The sequence below is a fragment of the Magnolia sinica genome, chromosome 9 (genome assembly GCF_029962835.1).
Source record: "Magnolia sinica isolate HGM2019 chromosome 9, MsV1, whole genome shotgun sequence".
NCBI classification, from domain to species: Eukaryota; Viridiplantae; Streptophyta; class Magnoliopsida; order Magnoliales; family Magnoliaceae; genus Magnolia; species Magnolia sinica.
Genome location: NC_080581.1, coordinates 14312866 through 14319536, shown reverse-complemented (window position 1 = coordinate 14319536; position 6671 = coordinate 14312866). Strand labels below are relative to the sequence as shown.

General features: G+C 36.6%; 1 long non-coding RNA gene across 2 annotated transcripts in view; it reads right to left on the bottom strand.

The window, feature by feature from the left end:
* Window positions 1–6671, bottom strand: part of LOC131256958 (uncharacterized) — a 91318-nt gene that overhangs the window by 83102 nt on the left and 1545 nt on the right. The gene's annotated exons all lie outside the window — the stretch shown is intronic.

The window sequence follows — 6671 nt, the reverse complement described above, 5'->3', positions numbered from 1 at the left end:
TGGGAACATTGTACTTGGGTGCCGAATTTTGGGACATAACATTGGGTGTTTGTCTAGAAAGACAACACCATTCCTAGATCAATCCATTCATATTCCTATGCTCTTATCTTTCCCCTTTTGTAATTGTCCTTTTGAGAATGTTTGTGAGAGGCACATTAATGCCCAACTCTTGAAGATTTGTTCAACACTTAGAGGTGAAATTTTTCATGTTGAATTTTAAATCTATGAAAACAATTTGCCATCTTCTTTTGTTTGCACTTGTTGAAATAAAAAATAAAAATAAAAATGGCAACAAATCTACTTGAGATATTGACTACTATAGTCAAGAATTGAACCCACAAATCTGATTTTATTTTATTTTTTTGTCATTTTAAGTTTCTTAATTTCTTCTTTTATATACTACTTTTCAGATTTTGACATCTACTCCGACGGCAAATCCCTCACCTGCCTCTCCATGCAGTCCGACATCAAAGTGTTGTGTTATTTATGTGATTTTGGAATAAATATAAATATGCTTTGAGATCACATTTAATACCATTCATTCGTAGACATTTGTTAGACATTCCCATCAAATTACTACTTTAACACAAGAGAAGAAAGAGAGCTCACACTTCAAAAGACTTTCATCATATTCTATGTTCAGTTACATGAAAGGCATGACATGCCATGAGCCCTTAATTGCATCTCAGAAATAATCATTGATTTTAAGGTAAAATATAAATAAAACATAAAATAGCCATAGTTTACCTCATCTAATTACATTCTTGAGGTAGATCAGAGTTTTTCTTGGTGCAATTCTCACAACCGTCAAAGATTAACTTTAATGATTCCCGTGTGAATTAATGTAGACATTAATATTGTAAAACTAAATAACGAAAAGTTTACCAATGTACTATGATGGGCATGAAAGTGCTAGGTGCATCAGTGCATACATGAAGAAATGACTAATTACTCATATACATGTGTTTATTTTTTTAACTCTTTATCTTTCACTCATCACATGGCTGAATCTAACGCAATGATATCTGCTAGATCTCTGAAAATAGAAGCATTAGACGTCACATATAGCTGAGTTATATACAGCCTTTAAAGAAACTGGCCCGATTACTGGACCATTTTGTAATGGCTGTTTCGGCCCTGTAACATGTAACGTTAACGGCACCACCATTACCATTATGTAATGGCCCCCATAACACCTAATGTTACCACTATTGCCATGCATATAACATATCATCAAAGCTAGGGAATAGGAAATGATATTTACCTCTTATTTTTTAGATATTTTTATTGTTATTAATGAAATTTATAATGCTCTCTCTCAAAATATGACCGTCTGTCTGGGTTCTAGTTTGGAGGATGTGGAAGACGGATAGACTATCATAAAATCTTGCTTTCTACTATGTAATGCTTCCAAAATTCAATCAAAGTACTCCTAATTAACTTGCAATAAAATTAAAGAAATAAATCTAAACAAAGAAACGAGCTGAGTCCTAAACCTAGGGATATATGGTTTATAAAAGGCCACAAATACTAAATACTCTGAAGTTTTGGTTTGGCCCATGTAACATGTATGGTTGGACTTGTGGCCCCAGTCCAACTGGTTGTTATATTTGACCACTTGATTAGATTTGTGGGCCCCACAGTCCAATCGAATGCCTGTGTATGAATTCCTTTTGAAATTGGAATATTCAAAATCTTATAAATGTCATAATTTTTCAATGATAATTTCTTATATATACTGTTATGAATCTGTTTTTACAAAAAAAAAAAAAAAAAAAGGGGTTGGGAAAGCAGTAGTTACACTATAGATCTATTTTTATGCATTACAAAAAAGTTAGAAAACAAGTAATTAAACTAAAAACAAAGTTGGAAAAGCTGTAATTAAACTATAAATCTATTTTTATGCATTTTGAAAATAAACAACAAGAATAGTTCAAAGTAATTAAATAGTGTACTTTGAACTATTCTTGTGCGGAAAAAAAGAAGAAGAAATCTTTAGGCAGTTGTTTGTATGAAAATAAAACAAAAATCCAAATCTGATACGGTCAGAGCATAACACAGGCCTGCAGGTTGTGCTCCGGCGTATCTTGAGGACCCACTAATAAATGGGCGGAGCATATGCTTTTATGTTGTAAGATTTTCTATTGGACCCAACCTGAGCCCGATACATGCCCATTTACGATGTTAATAGGCAGGATTGAACTTAAAATCAATGGCCTATTTACTAAATGGCTGGACCCAAGCTTGATTTTTAGGCCCGGTTAATGAAGCGCCCTGCTTAGGTTGACCCAGTTGAAATGAGTTCACTTTCTGCAGAAGTCCTCTCACATCAAACGAGTTTTGGCTGCAAGGGGATCCTTTGAAGATGAAAGTGAACAAGCTGACCTCAATAGAAAACCAGCTTCCATATTCCTGCTATTCTCTCCCCTTCCTCAAGATTCCATAGTGGATAATGCAGAGAATCCAGTGATGGAATTGAAAACTCTCCTTATGTGGTCAGTTATATTTTCTTCAGATAATCCAAGTACTATTATTATGTTCATGATTATGAGCAGGGTATTGTGATTTCTGAGCAGTGTTCCTCACTTTAAGATGAGGGAAGCCACGGATGTGTAATATCATCTGCAGGATAGAACTGGATGCTAAAGCTGCAAGGAACTTCAAGGAAAAGATAGATGATGAGTGTCGGGTCAACATGTAAGGCACTGTTGTTGATGAACTTTCCTCCCTGGTCAGCTGCTAAGGCTTTTTGTTTCGATGCATGGTGGATTGAAATGCAAAATTTCAGTTTAAACATGAGGAAGGTGTTGTGAAAATACCCATGTGCGATTCACTTAGCTAGAGCGAAAACACAAAAAGAATAAAACTAAAAATAAATAAATTAAAGAAGAGATAGAGATTTACTTGGTTCGGCAATATACCTATATTTAAAGGGTCATAACATGAATCTTTTTTACTTATATATATATATATATATATATATATATATAGCGGAATGCTCACCTACGAACTTTTTTGAGAACTCATCATATCTAATGAGTCTCGAAAATCTGAACGGTCCACATGGAACATAACCTCATGAAATCCCCTAGTTCCAATTTTTACTTTGAAACAAAACTTCGGTGGGTCATGAAAAATGCAAACAGTTTCTTCCCTTGATTTGAATTTATCTTTACTATGGCCCACCAAAATCTTAGATCAAGGCGAAAATTCACCCCCTGCGGTTTCTTGGGATTCCGCATCTTATGGACTGTTCGCATTCGACACCTATGACACATGTGCAAAGGTGTGCACGTGCGTAGCTGTGTAGGTGAGCATGCCTCACACACACACACACACACACATATATAAGAGCATGTGTGGAATTAAGCTTTACTTAAGAAAACATAAGAGCAAAGCAGAGAGAGAGAGAGAGAGAGAGCTGCCTCACAGAAGGGGGAGAGAGAGAGAGAGAGAGAGAGAGAGAGAGAGAGAGAGAGAGAGCTGCCTCACAGAAGGGGGAGAGAGAGAGAGAGCTGCCTCACAGAAGGGACCAAATTGCAGTCATGCTTTTCCAGTATTCATAATGAGGAAGAGCCCTCCAATTGAAGTTTCATTCCTTTCAAGCCAACGTGAAAGTAACTTTTCAAGTAATGTAATCGTGATATGGTTCCCAGCCTTCATTATCACTGTAAGGAAGGTGATTATTATTTGTCCATTTCCACTTTAATGGAAAATTTATTGCAATTCAATTTGATATTGTATCCAAACATGCCCCTATCAAATCAACATCATATGTTTAAATGCTCTTTGTTTCTTGTTAGAGAACCTTAGATAACCTTCTGATTGATCCCATTAAAAGGCTAGATCTGGAATCCAGTATCATTTATCAGCACGGCTTTCATGTGGACCTCAAAGCTCCAAGAAATTAAACGAGCTGCCACTTTTTTGATACCTGAGATATCTGCCCTCCAACAAAATACAAATTGTTTTTAGTGTTGGCAGTGGATGGTGGATGGCTCATGCTTCTACTTTGGATCTTCATGGGCCTATTTGCTAGCTACTCTATGGCCCGCCTTTACAAGCTGTTCAAGGGGACGGAATGGAAGAAAATTATCCTCATCTTCTTTCTCTTGAACACACTCTTTGGGAAGAGAAGTCTTATGTGAAAGTCAGCCTGGATGGGTGGGCCCCCATGACCTAACAGTCTAGGTAAACTTGGGACCTTCACAAAAGTCAAAGACAGCCAAAGTGTTGGAGTCCCTCCTCATGTTGAGTGGGACCCACATACATGGGCTTAAGTAACATTTTCGTGCCACATATGTGAGGGTATTTCAGTCTTTTGGCCAAGCAACTAAAATAAGAGGAAAGGGTTTTTTGCTTAGAAATAATTAAAGCAACATTTGGAGTTTTCTTTTTTGAAGAAAATAGGAGGAAGAAAAAGAGGAGGAGATTTTGCAAGAGAAGAAGAACAAGAGCCTTCTAGCACCGAAATCTCCGCATCCAGGTTCGTGAAGCTCCATCCACAATGCCGGTTACTTCAATTGTCTTCTCCAATGGTTGTGTTGGAAATTTTCTATAATCCCTAGTTGGTGAGAATTCCTTTATTTCATATTGCTTATAATCCACATTTGCGTGATGTAGTTTGGGTATCCAAGAGATGTCTCTTGATGATTGTACTTATATTATTGTGATTATAATGGATTTGTGTCGGATTAGGCCCCATGGTTTTTTCATTCACATCGGAGGGTTTTTCACATAAAAAATCTCAATGTGTCTTGCATCTTACATATTTGATGATCTGCTTGTTTATGTTAGAAGTGATTTTTATTAGGGGTGCACACGGTTCGGTTTGGTCCGGTTCTGGGTTGAAACCGGAACCGAACCGTTCCTAACAGTTCTAGGAGATTTGGAACCGGAACCGGACCGTTGGCACCCTAAAACCGAACCGTTAAAACCGGTTCGATTTCGGATCGGTTCCACGGTTCTGGGCTTTTTATAATCCAGCCCAATTGCAAGCCCATGTCCATCCATGTTGTGGTCCATTTGCTGAATGGTTTAGATATTGTATAAGGTGTGCAAAAATACATTTACGAAAATAATTGTTCTAGAGAAAATAATTATAAAGTGTGCAAAAATACATCGGTTCGGTTCCATGGTTCGGTTCCATAGTCGGTTCCACGGATCGGATCCACGGTTTAGTTCTACGGATCGGTTCACGGTTCGGTTCGATTCTACATACCTCCAAACCGAGAACCGAACCAATGTCACCGGTTCTTTGATTTTTGGAACCGGAACCGGTGCACTCTAGAACCGGACCAAACCGAACCGTTTGGTCGGTTCCGGTCCGGTTCCACGGTTCTACCAGTTAAATGTGCACCCCTAATTTTTATCCACTAAATATTTTATATTGTTAATCCCTATGTATTTGCACATAGAAAGAAAAGTTGTGTGGTTTTCCAATAAGTTGAATGATTAGTTTGAATGGAAACAGTTGGATGATTTGGAAAGCCAAGATGAAACTTTATTGTATTGTAAGGACTTGTACACACTTGTTGAAGCCAAATTAAAAGATATGACCGATGGTGAGTGGAAGAAAGTAGATTGAAAAATTATTTAGTTTAATCAGCAATATGTGGATGATAGTGTATTTCATCATGTGTCTATAGAAACTTTGACACAGTCACTTTCGAAGAAATTGGAAGGTTTGTATGAGAGAAAAATCACGGGCAACAAAGCTTTCATTGTTAGGAAGCTTGTGAATTTGAAGTATATATAAAGAATGAAACTCAATTACAGAGAATTTGAGTGAAATTCAAAATATAGTGAATCAATTCTCTTATATGAAGATGATGTTAAATGATGAGTCGCAGGCCTTGTTACTACTCAAGTCTTCACCCGATAGTTGGGAAACCTTATTGGTGTATCTAAGTAACTAGAATTGTTACAATGAGCCAAGTAACAAGTAGCTTGTTGAATAAAGAAAAAAGACGAAAATCATTGGGTCCTACTCAATCAGAAGTACTTGTCATAGAAAATTGGGAGAGAAGAAAAAACAGAAAACCTAACTACCCTGAGAAGTCAAAAGGTAAGTCCAAGTTAAGAAATGATATTAAATGTTATGGATGTAAGATATCATTGGATTTGGGATGCCCTTGGAAAAAAGTTACTAAACTTGAGAAGATTCATACCAACAAGAATGGTTCGAATATGATGACTAAAGCCTTACCTAGAGACAATTAAGCATGATTTTTGTAGAAGCATGGTAGGTTTGAGCATGACGTAGCCCTCCTCATGAGTCGAGAGGGGAAGATTGTTGCGGTCCCTCAATATAAGAAAAGAGACTTTTACCTACAAAAATTTTCGTAGATAAAAGCCTTGTACGCAAAACCTTTTGCCGACGAATAAATTTCGTCGGCAATTTCGTTGCTAAAAGACCGTGGGAGAAAACTTTTACCCATGAAAAAAAAATTTCGTTGGATAAGATAAGACTTTTGTAGGGAAAAATATTGACAAATCTTTTTGCCTATAGTTGTTTTGGTAGCTAAAAAGATTTACGAAACTTTTACCAATGACGTTTTTCGTAGGTAAAAATAATGACAAAAATTTTACCTACAAATAATTTCGTAGGTAAAAATTATGACAAAATGTTTACCTACAAATAATTTTGGTAGCTAAAAATATTTACAAAA